General features: G+C 36.7%; 1 protein-coding gene across 6 annotated transcripts in view; it reads left to right on the forward strand.

Annotated features, from left to right (window-relative positions):
- The window catches only part of pyd (polychaetoid), a 117,512-nt gene that overhangs the window by 1,404 nt on the left and 99,311 nt on the right, over window positions 1-16,797 (forward strand). The gene's annotated exons all lie outside the window — the stretch shown is intronic.

Raw genomic sequence — 16,797 nt, forward strand, 5'->3', positions numbered from 1 at the left:
TTTGTTTTTTTTTTTTGTTTAATATTAAAAATTTAAAAATGATAGACAGAGCCAATTATGTCTTCAAAAATGTTTTCAACAGCCTCATTAAACTGTCCTTATTAAATAAATATAATAATGCTTATAAGTATTTAGTTAAATGAAATCTGCGATAATTGTGATAATTAAATCATTATTTGATTTCTTGTTGAAAAAGACAATTAAAACTGTTGGAAAACAATTTTTCAAGTAAAATTTTGAATACGTGGGAGTCGTGGGTGCCAGTAATAAAAACTTTTTGTTAGAGATTATATAATTTCTGGTTTAGGCAAATATTTATTAATGTAATATTAACTAATGGTGTTTGAAGCCCAGCATAATGTTTGTTCAACTGAAGACGTTTTCGACTTGCAGCTCAACAATTTCAATATATGAAATTAAACATTTATTGAGAAAGTAACTGCAGCATGTGGTTAATAGACAAATTCTAGAAAACTGTTATCAGTATATGTTTGTTTAGGGGTAATCAAACAAACAAAAAAAAAAACCAAAACAAAACAAATGTCATCTTCTGCTTTTCTGTATGATAGCACTTGGGAACACTTTCTTTGGGAAATGATAAGGACCCCGAGGGCTTTCTTGGTTGACTTAAAAAACGTGCCGCTTTGCGATAACTGACACATGTTCAAGTTACTCTCTTGCAAAGGGTATTATAATTTTGTCACTAAATGTGAATCGTTTTAAAAAGAACATCCCCGATACTCTAAATGTCCGGATCGGTTATAACATATGTATGCATAAGAAAAAGGTATTTCCTTACAACTTTTTTTCTTCTAAATAGAAAATATTGAATAAAAATTGAGTTGTTCTTTTATTAAGTCAAGGGTTGAAACCAGAGATCAAAGAGGGTCTACTGGCAAAAGCTTTTACATTGATTGACTTTGATTTAATGTGTTTTATTGTTTGGTTTATTAATGATTACATCTGCAACTAATAGATAATGTTAAATAAAATGATTATTTTATAAACATTTAAAGAGCAATGCATGTGATTATATAATATTATACCATAATAATAGAATTTAAAGATCATCATTACGTTGCACTTAACTGTAGGTTAATTATCTTTGTGGGAGGGCGTCAAAACAGTCAAAAAAAAGATACAAATTTTTACCTAACCCAAAAGCAAAGAATCAAATGAATGAGTAACATGCAAATTTGTGAATATTACTGGATCGCTGTTAGCTGATATATGTACATACATACATATGTTTCCAGTGCTCTATCTAGTTCTTAGACATATGTTTGATTTGTTGTTCTCGTCCCGCAATGTTCTTCTCTATGTTCATCAAAAATTCGCACAGCTGTTAAAATGGAAATCCATGAATCCACGCGCTGATTCATTGATTCATTGACCCACAACTTACAGTCGAGGCAACTCAACAATTCTGCCAGACCCCAAACATGTCCGTCTGCATGTAAATTTCTCTCTGCACAGACTTGTAAATTATCCCAAACGTCGACAGAGGGAACAAAGACGACAGACGGAAGGGACAACAGAATTCAGACTGAATCGCGCAGCAAGAAAAAAAAAAAAAAAAACAAAAACAACATTCTGCTAGTTGTAGCCAGGCAAAATATAAACTATTGTTGTGTTTCTCATTGTTCTTGTTCGTGTTGTTGTTGTAGTTGTGCATGTGTATTTCCCTAATGAAAAAGCTGTTGGCTCGAACGGAAAACAAAAATAATCAGACTACATACTACGCGATACGTGTTCAAAAAAAAAAAAAAAATAAACAAAACAAGATCAAAAATGAACTCTACAGGATAAAATGCTGGACATGAAGTTACCCTAGACGCATTTAATGAGAAGAAGTAAACTAAATAATGAATTTGTTCTTTATAATAATCTACTATAAGCTTTTATAATCGTATACCAAATATTCTCGCATCTTTTATGTTCTTATATGTTATTTACTTGATATACATATATTTTATACAATCACATACAACTACTACTATAAAAAGAGAGCACGCGACTATTTTTTAAAATACAACTGGTTCTTCTTATCAGCTGTTTTTTTGGCTAGAAAATTTATATAATCTTAGAAAGATACAACATTTCAATAATATGCGACTCAGAGGAGTCGAAGCTAATTTTTACTCACTTTGAAGAGCTTGTGATGCCTACTTCATCCATTTTCTTGAATTTATGATACTCTTCTCTGTTTGTAGTCTTTAGTTTTTGCACAAAATAAAAATATACCCATGCTTTATCCCATTTTCTGTGTACTGAGTATTAAAATTGGCAACAACTACAACAACAATAACAACAACTACAATTTCTACTAAAGCCCATGGCCAATATATTGTACATAAGGCACTCGATCACGTTTTACGATTCTGGCCACGATTACAAGAAACGCGTTACGCGTGGTCCAATGTCCATGGGGCCAACGTGTATGTGTGTGTCTGTGTAACTCTACGTTTGTACAACTGCCACAGGGTTTCTTTTTTTCGGTTTTCGTTTTTCATCTATGCATATATGTATACGCTACACGTCTGGCTGGCTGCCGGCCATTCATCATTATGATCAGCCGCCTAGCTTCATAATCATAATACTTGTGCCAGGGAGTTGTGTGCGCGCGGGGTTGACGATTCGCTTTTACTTCTCTTCTTCTGTTTGCTAATTTCTTGTACGTGCTCTTCTTGTTTGCTATTGCGCTGCTGTTGCTGCTGATGCTTCTTCTTCTGCCCCTGCCTCTGCGTCTGCCTCTGCTTTTGCTTCTTTAGCTCGTTGCCTCTGCCGCTCGCTCAGGTAGATGGTGCAGAGCCAGTTCCCTGTTCGTAAATTACAATTATTTACAGCGCGTAATGTTTGCCTGAACCTCTGATGTTTTCTCTCTCTTTCTGCCTCCCTCTCTCTTTCTTTCTTATGCTCTCTGATCGCTACATCTGTCTGTGCTCATCTGCGGCGCTCCCTTTTGGCACAGTCTTTTGCATTTGATAATTTATGCAGCATAATCTGCCCGATGACGTTTATCGTTTGCCATTTCCCCGCTCCCGCTGCTGCTGTTGCTCACCCGTCTTACCGACTAGTCGATCCGTTTAACGTTTCTCCTCGCTTTGTGCGCCATTCTTATCGCTCGTGTACCTTGCTGCTTTGTGTGCATGAATGTGCTCTGAGAATCGTTTCCTTTTATGTTTATTTGTTCATTTCTTTGATTTCGCTTTTTTATGTGTATTTATTCTACCTCCATTCAACTTCATCATGATGTTCACGTTCACGTTCACCTTTTGCTTTCTGTTTTCTGCTGCGCATGCGCATCCTGTTTTTGTGACCGCCATCGTTATTGTTGTTGTCGGAGTCCTACTTACTATTGCTTGCTCCCTCTCTCTCTCTCTCTCTCTACTTTGCGCTTCACCCGATTTAAGTGGGTTTGCATGACGCGTTTTCTCCTCCGTTTGATTTCGCTACGCTGTTAGCTTGGATTTTCCGATCGACTCTCTCGTTCCAGTTCCGAACTCAGGATGTGTCTGGCGCCATTAAAGTATTGGCTTTATGTTTACTGGCTAGGCCAAAGAGTAGGTCGACGTGTTGACCACTTGCTAGTTGTTGTTGTCTTGAACTTCATTCGACAGCTTCGCTTCAGCTGTTTCTTGCTTCTCTTTCTTAATAGTTTTGCAACAAAGTTGATTGGATTGTCTCGTAAACAGTACAAAACGGGTTATGTTTTTTTTTTTTGTTATTTTTTGTTTTTATGGAAATGTGCTTGACTCTTGCTGATTGCTCGAATCTAATGGGGCTCTTGCGATATGACAATTTTTTCTTTCTTTTTTTTTTTAGTTCTTATCCGTTTACAACAACATATCTTTAAACTGTTGTGTTTGCAGATTAGATGGGAGTAGTAAAAATGTTGCATGACAATAATTTATCTGTTGTATACTGATTTCAATACTTTTCTCCACACTAGTGTTAAAATTTATTCGAATTATGTTTCCAACTCTGTTTGCTTCTGGGTGGTAAGTAGATCCTTTTAATTTTAATGGACAATTCTCCTGATTACAACTCAACTTCATTAGGCATTTTTTGTAAAATCTTTATTAATTTTCGGTAGCCGTCAAAGTTAAAGCCTTTTTGCTTATTCCTTTGACACGAATTGTGGGCCGTAACTATCAACTTCCAACTTCTGACGATCTGGTAAGCCGCTTACCCACACAACTGTCACGCCATCGGCGGTCCCCTTGGCTCACCAGGTAACTTGTTTGCGTCTCTTTTACTGATTGCTGGTTTCTACGCTCTTTCTTTACAACAAATCCCCCGGAAAGGTGTGACTCATGCAAAGCAACGATTCGGTTCTGTTGTTGTAAGCCCGTTCCCCAATACAGACTCACCGCTCACATGATCCCAGACTGGCGTCTGTTCCATGCAACAACTGTTCTGTGGTTGTTTTCATTATACCTTAAAGCAAAAGGGTTAATGGGCATATTTGTTTTCCCTTATTCTGAAATGTATAAATAAAAAAAGGCTAGATATCTACAGACTCCGCTTAAATATTTTTAATCTTTACCTCGCTTATAGTAAGGTATCTTATATATGTAGGTTAAACGAAAGAAAACCTTGAAGCACAGACTCATAATACTATTTCGTTCATTTCCGTGTAAAAATAGACATTGCTGCATAGGAATAAAAATATAATTGTGAGGTATTCCATTCTTAACTACGAAGACAATTTGTATTACAATACGAAAATGTTGTTTATCATCTAGCTAGAGTAAGGTATTTATTAATAATTCAATTTGTAATAAATTGAAATGCTCTATTCGAAATTGTAAATAAATGTAAACACCAAGGTTCGAGCCAAACACGTGGCTCATACTTTTGGTTCACGAACTGACTTTGATGCGAGGCATTGGTTGAACGGACTATTTATGTTGGGTTAGCAAGTTCGTTCAATGCACGGTATCTAGTGGTCGATCATCAGTTGGTTGCAGCTTTTTGGACTTGTTAAATTGGTTGTTTTGCTGCCTGCTGCTGGTGCAGCTGATAAACTTGGCGCAGTCGTTAGCCTTTTGCCAGTTGGCTGAAGCTGCACACCCGTCAGATGCAGACTTGCAGCCGCTTTAACTGTTTCGGTTTCCACCGAATAACAGCAACAACAACAACAACAACTATAGAACAACAGCAACAACAACAATTCCGTTGTGTTTACTGCAGTTTGACCTGTGTAGAAAGAGAGAGAGAGAAAGAGAGAATGCAGAAAAACTCATCTGGGTTCGCCGCATGGCGTGTAAATTCATCTTCCTGACGACATGAAATGTTATCTGTGTGTGTTTTTTTTTAATTTTGATTTTTTACATAGCTTCTCTGTTATTTTTACAAGTCATTAGCTTTAATTTACACGCACACACACACAGTGTAAACATTTCATTCATAGTTTCGATGACAGCGTTCTGCCTCGTAAAGTGCAGCTGGCAGAACTTGAAGGTGCATATAAAAAACGTTTTTTCTTCTTCTACCTCTTCGGTCAGATACATACTTGGTCTCAGTTTGCCCACGGTAACTGATCGATCGATTGATCGCTTTCCGTTACGGCTGTTCAACTCCACGACAGACCCTCTCAGTTTTGGGCATTATTATAATTCGCTTAGCGTTGCCATTCGGTTAGCTTTTTCAAGCTTGGTGGCATTGCCACAAGTTGACTTTGTTTGAGATCTTGATGTCTCTCTCTTGTTGAAAATTATGATTGATTGGTTTGATCAAATGTGGACCCCAAATGTATACGTCTATGTATTTGTATATTTTTTTTTTCTTGGGGGCATGTTGGGCAAATGTTTGATTTAACGCTTCGTTAATGTTGTTCAGGAAAAACTAAAAGAGGTTTCTAGAGTTTCCCACAAGCTGATTTCATGAAAACATTTTGCCTGTGAGACCTACTTGAAGTCAAGAGAATCGCATAGAACGACCCAAAATAAAAAAGTTGTAGCGCAGTTGCCCGTGGTAAGCTCTTATAAAAATCTGTTTAAATTTAAACATAACTTTTTCACAAATTTACCGCCAGATGCAACATTCTATAACCTATATTTTCCACATTGCGGAATGAATTTTCGATTTGTTAACCTTCCGTTTGGTGTATTTAAAGGAATTATAACAAAAACTAGAAGTCATAATTTATTCACTTTAAATTTTATAATTAACCTTTGGCCTATGCATTTTTAGAATGTTTACATTGTAAACTTTGTATAATATTCACACCAAATTCTTTATAACCCCAAATTACAGTTTTCAGTTTCATTTGTGATATTTTCTCTTTTTCACGTAAATAAGTTGTTTTTGTTATGCAGGTTCATCTTTTGCTTTGCCAAATTAATATTTTTTGATGTTTGGGCGTTTAATCGTCTTGGCCTTGTTTTAATGATATATTCAAATGAATGCTGCACTCCATCTGGCTTACAGTAGCCGTAACCAAATTATGGTTTGACTGGTAATTTCAGCTAGCCAACCCGCAAACCCCCCTCTTGCCGTGCACTTGATTCGATTTTCGCTACAGTTTTCGCCATTTAGTTGGCGCTGATCGCCTTTCAGTAATTTCATCTTGAGTTTGGAGGTTTCAAAGGCCACCAGCACAACAATGCCAGCATTTTTATATTGTTTTTTCGGCTGTAATTGAAAAAAGAAAGTTTGCAGCGAAAAATTAGACTTTGTTTGAAATTGTTAAAAACGAGCAACACTGCGCTCATTGCTGGGGTCCGAGCACCGTCTTTTAATGTGTGTTTTACATGGTCAAACGTAGCTCCGTTTGCGACGGTCATCAATGTAGGAAAATGGCCTAATAATGATTGTGAGACGGCGGGGGAAAAGTGCATGTAATTTGAAAATAATTGGACTGTTTCAAGATGAAAATGGGGCGACTTGGATTCTTGCTCAGGCATTTTCAACAATTATTGCAAAGTTAAAGTTGTATTTATCAGATATTTAAAAACAACATGTGAAAGTTAAATAAACAGGTATAGAAGATTGTCTGAGTGTTAGAAAATAAATTATTTTTTAAAATAAATTCTAATTATATAAGTCATTTCGGCTCTACATCTAGTAATAAATCTTTGACGATGACATTTTTTAAATAATTTTGAATATGATTTGTAGTGAACTTTTAAAATGCAATAAATACGTAGTCATCGGTAAATAGCTTACAGCTATATAAATATTTTTTTAAGAAAACATAAAAAAAATCGAATCAAGAAAAGCAAACAAAATGCTTTTAATAATCAATTAAACTCTTGATTGAATGCCATAAAATTCTTTTAAAGCGACTGCCAAATGGTTCGACCGCCCATGAAAGTATCACGATCTAGTTATCAGAAAATTTATTTACTTTTAATGAAATCAAAACACAAACTGAATATGGCTTTTGCTGTGTTAGGTTAGTTAGACAAACATAGGGCGCCAGCGGGCAACATTTTGATAGGGAGCGAAATGAACCATCGGACACACAGCTCTGGCTGAAAGTGTGTGTGGTCATTGTGATTTTGTGATACCCTAAACCCATTGAATGGCTAAAAAGGGTATGATGGTTTTGTGCAAATGTATTTGACTGGAGACGAGGAAGGGGACGATTCAAACCCCGTAATGCATGTATTCTTGATTAGGAGGACGAGCATAGGCGATAAGCAGAACGAGCTTATAATTTTTGTACTCTCCCATTTCCAAAATATCGAACAATTTCTTTCAAATTAATTTTTAAGCATTACTCGAAGCTAAATGCAGCGTATTAAAAATAAATTACTTTTTGGATACGTTCCTCGTTTCTTACAAAGTATTCATTTTTATTCGTAGCTCCCTGTGCTTTGGATTATAAAAACTTTTGAATACCATATTTAAGCCCTACAATTTTCATAAAGATCGCGCCGACAACATCGAAGTTAACTAAGAATGCATTTCATGGTATTACATGGTATGGAGCAAAGGAAAGAAGAAGCAGCACAGCTTAAAGTGCACAGCTTGCGTGTATTTGTGTGTATATGTGTGTTTTTGTGTGTTTTTGTGTGTGTCTGCATGAGATTAAGCTATAATGTCCATAAGGGTGGCTTGATGCTGGTTGCAGGGTATCTGCTAGTCGGTTATTCCCACCTCTTGTTTTCTTATATATTTTATTGTTTCTCTGTTTGACTAGGAGTGACACGACAGCTGCCGCCTCGAGCTAGTTGTCAAACGTATTCGATAGTGTATTTGTGGATGTGGATGTGGATGGCATCGTGCCGCACAGTGGGGCAGCGGCCCACATTTCTTGAAGCATCTTTGACAGCTACCACAATATTTGCTAATCTTAACCAACTGCTCTGTTGTAGTTTTTGTTTTCGTTTTGTCCAACTGGGTAAATAAATAAACAGAATTCAAGAAAAAATGTGCTGAGTAGCAAAATCTCCAGTTGTGCGAAATGTGTGCAATCTGGCAATTCAATTGAAAGGCTTCATTTTAAGATCGAGTTGATTGCTTTATCTCAATATTAGCCGACTTTTGTGGAATCAGTTGTTCAAACAAATAATTCCCACAGAATTCAGCTAAGAGTATTGCAATAAGTCCCAATTGTACCTTTAAAATATACATATTTATTTAAGTTTTGAATTAAACAATAAAATAATTAAAAATATAAAATGCAAATACTTAAAGACATATGGGGAAATTTATTTCGAATGAAGTTATGTTATAAAGGCACCATGATTCAGTTCCTTTCCAAAGTATTTCGATTTTATAATTATTTCTGCGAAGATCTATAAATTAGACATAATAAGAATTCTATAAATCCTGCAGGAACTTGGGTTAATCGATGAATTTTGGGTTCAGGAGGGATAATCCAAAATGATAATTATAATCAAGAAAATTGAGAAAACCTTATATTAAATATAACTTATTTTTTTTAATATATTAATATCTTTAGCTATTTAAACTAAAATAATATGATAAAACAAATCGCTCTTTTTCCATTTTATAAAATATTATAAATGAATTTCGACCCTTTTGGTACTCTTTTTTATAAGTGCTTAAATTAATTTTAGTTGTACCTTACCAATCGATTAAGTGTCTGGCCATAAATCAGCCCGTGTAAGCCGTGATTATCAATCAATATGAACTGAAAATCAGTTCAATTGACTTTGCTAGCAAACTACTTAATTTTGCGCTAGTAATCGGAATGCACGATCTAAGAACATTTATCTTACACCCAAAGAAGGCGTCTCAACAACTAGGGCCATAAATTTCTTTAATATGCGGCGATTTAAAATTTATAGAAAATTCAAATTATGCCCATGAATACTCCTCATGAACACTTCATATTGGGGCGGGACATGTAGAGGGCGCCAGAGTGCGCGCAGCTTCCGGCAAATCGCTGGCTCCTGCTCTATTTATATGGGTTTGTATGTGTGTGTATGTGTGTCCAAGCATATGTGCGACCTGCCCTGTTTATCTCAATCATCGACAGCAATTCCAGCATGTCCATGGCAATCAGCGGACCACTGGACACTGGAGACTGGAGGGGCCTCATCGAGTCTTGCACTCTCTCTTTCTGTCGCTCCCTCAGTCTCTCTCTCTCTCTCTCTACTGGTCTGGTCTTCTGACTTTTAATGAAATTTCTTAATTGAAGCTGCCGTTCAGTTGCCGTCAGACGCCGGGTGGACGGTAAAAATATCAGCAGACATCTTTTATGCCTTCTGTTCTGCCTGTTGTTGTAGTTGTTGTTGTTGCTGCTGCTGCTGTTGTTCTTGATTTGATCTATATTAATCAAGATCAGACGTCTTATGTAGTATGCGAGTAGAGTATTTGGAATTGGCCTGTAGAAAGCGAATGATTCGTCTCAGCCGTTTGTCGTTTATCTCGGTTGATGTTGATTAAATTACTGAGATTTTTTATTGTTGTTTTCGTGCACTGCGATTTATTTTGGTCATGCACTCAGCTTATGCAAATTTATTGCCGTTTTTAATTTTGGACTGGAAAAACGTTGACACTCTCTAGTTAAGAAATAAATAAATGTTTATCGCACTTTAAGCAAATAACTTTGAGAACATTTTGTTAGCAGCACAAACAAAACCATCTGGAATTTAATAAACAATGTCCAAAATAAAAATTGATACAGTTGAAAACAAAAGTCTTAAACTTTGCAGTACATATGTATATATATTTAGTTGTTCTCATTTCCCGATATCATTTAACTTGAGAAATGATCAAGGTGAACTTTTCTCTATTTTATTTAATAATTATTTTAGTGCTGATTGATTAAAGAAAAATAGATTTTTAATTATACAAATGCTATTTATCATAAATATATTCTCTAAATTCCACAACTGAAATCGTAATTATCATTTTTTTTCGTGTATTTAAAAACATTTATATATTTCATGAAGGCTTGTATTATTCTTATTTATAAAATTGTTGGTGCTCGCGTATTGATTTATAATTATTATTATTTATGACTTTAATAAATTAAAAAAGATTTTGTTTAATTGTATAATTGGAGCGAAATATTATAGGAGAAGGCTTTGTATATATTTTGCGCGAATAAATATTCCAGTACCGCTTGTATTTTCAATACTATTCATTTTACCCGGCAACGCCGGGTAATTTCTTCCGGTATACAAATAAGCCCCTTAGTTAATTCTCGAATGTAGTTTATCTACATTCTTTGAACTAAATTAGCTTGTAAGCGTTGCCCCTTCTTTTCCTCTCATCTCATCGCTTTGCTGCGTCAGATACAATTATCCAATCGCTACGCATGTTACCTGCCTGTTATTGTGCACCTGTGTCGGCCGCAAAGGTCAGTTAACAACAACGCGTTGATTGGATGCCATTTGCCAATGTGGGTTCGTGTATGTACATATACATTGATACCACGTGAATATGTACATTGCTCTGAATTGAGTTCAATTCGATTCAATTTGAAATCGAAAACTCAACACAATGTCAAATTAGATCTCGTATTGTCATTTAGAGGTAGAGGCGTGGCATTTTCGTTGGCTTTGTCGTTGCCATTTGACGTTATAATAGACGAGTTCGCAGCCAGCCACCGGCTGCACCTATTGAAAATGGGTGTAAAGGGTATAATGGCTCGACCCTCTGTATGAACATATTGACCTCGACAGCTATAAATACTAGAGAGTCGAAAGTATGTTTCAAATCAACGATAACTTTCTCCGTTTCCATACAATCGAGAAAATCCCATACCTCAATATGTCACCTATTGGATCCCTGCCACCATTTCCCCTAAAATTGAAAAATAAACATTTGTAAAGTTACGTCTTGCGCTTTGGTATGTACACACACTTGGCTCCCATATTAGAGCCCTGAAATTTTCATAAAGATCGGATAATAAGCACCGAAGCTTTATAGAATGCATTTATCATAGGCAGGGACTAAGGGCAGAATAATCACAGCTTGAGTGTATATGTGTGTATAGAAGAAGGAATATTTGTAGTGTCACCTCGGCACTGGCTACTGGGTATCTCCCGGTTTGGCATTCCCAACTAGAACACTCATACTTGTTGTTGAATGAAATATGCCATTGATATCCGCTGGCTCAGCTCTGGAGCACCCATCATCTCATCCATCTGTGTGATTTTCACAGCCTGCACGCATGCACGCCCTACCGGGAGGGATGGGGAGGAGGCAGGGTGAGAAAGGCCGCCTGTGACTTCTGCGGCTGTGCAAATATTTTCTTTGCACGTGCCGGCCAGCGGAAATGCACAAACACAAATGCAGACGCAGGCAAACTTCCTCCCATCCGCTCGATATACATACATATGTGCATTTTAGGCGGATGCCGCTGGCTGTGCAATTATTGATGCAATTTTATGCGAAAACGGACACTGCCAAGGGACGTGAGGGCTGGGGAGGGGTGGGCGGGTGATCTCTAGTTACCCTCAACTTTCGAATCCTGTGGGAAAATGCAATTTCTCGCAGTTCACACAATTCCCGGCGAATAACAATAATAATTTATTTATTGCGTGTCGTCTGACGTCTGCAATTGATAATTTAATATCGCACAATTATTATAAATTATTTTGTCTGCTGCCGACCGCTGCTCCACATTGTTATTGCCAATTGACCACAGCTGAGGTCTGCGGAGGTCTGAGGTCTGCAGAGTCCATGGAGGCGAGAATTTATTGCCATTATCGGGCCAATTTATATAGAGTATAATGCAAAAAAGTGGCTTTGTTGACAATTGTTGGACAAATAGGCATTCACCTTCAATTAAGTGTTTATTTATGAATGCCACCAGCAATCAGGACGACAACAAACAATTTCAAAGTTTAAAGTTCAGCCAACAATCAGATAAAATATTTGTGAAATGATTTTATTTACAGCTTAACTAAAGGCAAATTAAATATATTGTCGAATGTTTTTGAAATCATATTAATGTACGGCTTAAGGTGCTTAAGATATTTGCTAAAATAAAAAACAATTTTAAATAGTTCGATAATTATTATTAAATCAAGGCTATTGTAAACTATGAACCCCCCGATCCTCACTCTGATAAAAGTTGCTAGACTACTTTAACAGCATATCAGATAAAAATAAAAGAATTTTAAAATTTTAAAAGAAAAAAAAATCGAATTTAAGAGGATTTAAAGTATTTTTATTTTTTATATATTTATAAATCAGCATATTTCTATAATAATAATTAATTAGTTTTTATATAAACTTGATTAATAAAATACATTAAAAAATTAGCTATAAATATTATATTGAATTTCAGTTCATGCTGAAGTAAATTCTGTTGTAAAAGTCCAATTTGTATTGTTATCATAACATTTAATAAGCCAAATGTTGCTGAGCTTATAAAAAATGCATTAAGCTCATGTTTGGAAACTCCAGCCTTTACGGCACCATAAACTTAATGCGCCCAATTATGTTTACCTTACAACTAGCGCCTACTCGCAGCTCCATCCATAAGTCAAGTGTTTCCTCTATAAACCAGCCAACATCTGCACAACCTACGACCCAAACGCCAGACAGAGTGTGTCCCGTGTCAACGGCCAATTTGCAGGGCAGCTGCTTTATGCGAGGGAAGCAAAAGAGTTACATTTCACGCCTCCTACGTGAATATCAGTTTTGAAAATGTTATGAAAATTAACTCCATTTGTAGTGCCGCCGTCGTTGGGGCTCTGCTTCCATATTTGTGTTAACTACTGGCCATATTTTTCATTGGCCACATTGTGATTGGCAGCTGTAAAGAGGTTCATTAAGGCGCTAATAACAAGATATGCAACTAGCCCCGAATTACTTATGAGCCCCGCCAAGCGAAATGTAAATGCGCGCTTGTTGCGTGTGCCGCAGGAAACGCCCACGCCCACATCTCCTCCCCTCTAAGCTCGAGTGCAGTGCAGTGGTTCGGCTAACAAGCTGAGTATTTAAGTCATCAATTCTGTGTAAAAATGCAAGCAATTAGCGTATAATAACAACAAAAATAACGCAAAAGAGTGATCGACTGAAAGATACTCTGTATTCAGATTCGAAGAGCGCTAAAGCTTCTTACTCGACACTTTGGAAACTTAGTTCTCAAATAACTCGTGTGTTTATGGTCTGATTTGAAGTGCTTATAAACGAGATACATATAATACGTAATGCCTACAACTACCTTACAAGCCTTTTTTTTCTTCCCCTTCTATGTGGGGGCAGGGTATAACAACATTTTGACTGCAGTTGCTGCTAATTGCCTCATAGCTAGGTATATTTTACTTTACAAATATAAATTACCACCTAAATGTAACAGCGACGAGAGCCATATAAATTATTTCCCTCTCTCTCCAACTCCCGCCAAGCAAATGTAGCGTGAAATCACAGAACAAGCAAAAACAACAACAATAAATATAAGCTCAAGTGTTGCATAAATTAATAAATTTTTATTTTACCCAAGAGACAGATGAGGGGAGCTAGTGGCTACCCTCAGCTAAATTTGCATATCAGCGGGCGTGGAATTCAAAATAACAACAACAACAGAGGCAACAACAACGGCAATAAAAAGTGCAGCCAAAGCAAGAAGGAAATTGCTATAAATTACATGCACCGCATTTTCATGGCTGAGTTGATTTGTAAAATAAAAATACTCGCCAAACTATAAAATTGATGAGCATGCTGGAAAGGCCCGACAAGGGGAAGAATACGAGCAACACGATGTATAAGACTGATAAATATTGTTAATGTGCCTTAAAAACCAAATGAATACATAACTCGTGGGCAACATTTTGTCGGGGTAGATTCTTTTTTGGGTACACTTAAATCGATTACAGTTAAGTTAATTAGTACTTAGCTCAAAATTGCATAATTTTAATGGAATTGCTTTTGAATTGTGAAATATTACAAGAGAATTGCATAGATATATCTGATGATATCCAAGATCGAAAAGAACAGCTAGAAAATTTTCAATTCCTGATCATGTATTACTAGTTTTGTTGATGCCTCGATATCCGAAACTTTACTATATAAAATAAGTAATTATTTTAAAATGTAACTATAATTATTACTTCAAAGAATAATCCATACCATCCGGTTAAACATTCTAGTGAGGTAAATAGCCTTGAACACCCAACGATTTCCCTAAATCTTTCAAGATTTTCTCGAATGATTCATATCAAGCTCAAACTAGTATATCTTTTGGATCTATGTAACTCAGCAATCACGAACTTCCCATTCCCCTAACACATCTGTAAAATTTTATTAAATCGGGAAACTATATTGCGGGTTTGATACTTGATGATTGCAAGGCTCTCATGTTTTTTTGCCAACCTTAAACATGTCACTCTATTTTTATACTAGCATAACCGACTAATGTGTGCTTTTCAGCTCCAACTGGGCCATATTATTCCCCTCTGCACCCCATGCAAATTATATGTAACAGTGAGGAATTTCGCTCCGCCCACTCATGTCACTGCTGTCACGAGGCTGCGAGCAACAGATGTTCAGCTGATTGAGCGTCATCTTTGTGGCTGTGGGGCACGCCTTGTCGGCCTCATCAGCGAGTCGGACAGACGGGCAACAATAACAGCAGCAGCAGCAGCTCGAGCAGTTGTTATCGCCACAGCGCAGAGCCGCAGTTGACGGGGCCAGCTACTTGACTGCCACCTTCCGCCGTGTGGCACCTTCGTTTAACATAATTTGTGGCCGCCAGTCATGTTTTTACGACACCCGCTGTAAGTGGCAGGCACCACTCTGCTTTGATTTTCAATACAAAAGCGAGCGACTGGTCAACACAGCGCTCCTTCAGCCTACTCTCTGCTGGCTGCTCGTCAAAGTCCTCCTTCCTTTCTAGAGACATGTGTATGCATGTGTATCTACATACATAGATATTAACGCGAGTCCAATCAAACACATGTCAAATATTGTTGTTGCTGTTGCTGTTACTCAGATGTTGGTGATGTTGCCTGTCGCCGCTGTTGCTGTTGCTGTTGCTGTCGTTGTCTGGAGCAGCCTGCATAATCATGGCTTCGATTCACTTTCGCTGCGTCATGTAAATGCACTCACCGACCACGCGGCACAATACATGTGCACATAAATACATATACATACATATATTTTATCTAGAAATGTAGATTTGTGTATTTAACAACGTCAGCTGGTGCTGCCCAAACAGCCAGTGGCCATTTCCATGTCCTCATATGGGCGCACGTTGTTTGCCAGTGTTGCCGTGTGGGCGCCGCTCGCCAATTCAGCCACACAAAACAGTCGTAACACACACACACAAACAATCACACACACACACACATTTAAACATGAGCGCAAGCCAACGCCAAAAGCCAAAACATTCAAGCAGACATTCATCTATTCTAGCATCGACATCGTTTGCGTTGTCATCGTGGACATACACATGTAGTTTGGCACCCACACTCGCTTTGCATATTCGATATCGAATCGCGTTGTCGATGTCGAATGGCAACTGCCAGAGCCCACAGAGTCAGGCAACAAGCCGCTTTCAGCGTCATCGGCAGGTCAGCGGTGCTTGTTTTGCGTGGTTTGATAAATTGTGCACAGTGGTATAAGTGTTAGCGAAATATGATTCAAATTTAATAATTTGTAGATATAAAAGTTATGAGTTTGCAATTGGTGAAGATATTTTGAAAATCAGAAAATATATTCGAAAAGAAATTCATTTTTCGACCTGCTATACTAGTCAGATATTGATATGAATTGTCTTTGAGCTCGTAAATGAGAAATGTAGTCAATATAACATGAAGAACAAAAAGTTTTTCTTACAAGATATTCGCTTTCGACCTATTGTTCATATGCCAGCTATATCATACAGTGGTATAAAGTTGATAAGAATTTCCAGATATATATTGCTTATTAGAAATCTGATAGGTGGCCAGTTTTGTCAAGATATCTTCAAAAACAAAAATGTTTATCCTACAAGCGATTAATTCCTATGGCAGCTATATGATATGTTTGTCCGATTGGGTCGATGTCTTCATTAATGATTAACAAATTGTATGGCAATGTTTTGTTAATTTTGTTTTTTATTTCCGAATCGAATTATATACATCAACTGAAAAGAAATGTGATATACATCAAAAATATATGTTTCTTACTTAATTTAATTCATATCTAGTTAATAGGGGCTTAAGAAAATATTTTTTTATTTTAACTCGTATTTTATTTGTAATCTGTCTCAGGACAATAAACAAATTGCTTAGCAAGTAATGATATAATATTATAACAGGATTTTTTGAGCTCCAATTTTATTTTATTTTATTACATTATAGTTTGTGTAGTTCACCTAATTTATGTGTGGAGGATGCAATACGTGTAATTTTTTTAATCGTCGTGTGTCTATAC

The sequence above is a fragment of the Drosophila montana genome, unplaced genomic scaffold (assembly GCF_035044405.1).
Source record: "Drosophila montana isolate Dmon_TW-CO22-7 unplaced genomic scaffold, ASM3504440v1 contig_779_1, whole genome shotgun sequence".
Taxonomy (NCBI): domain Eukaryota; kingdom Metazoa; phylum Arthropoda; class Insecta; order Diptera; family Drosophilidae; genus Drosophila; species Drosophila montana.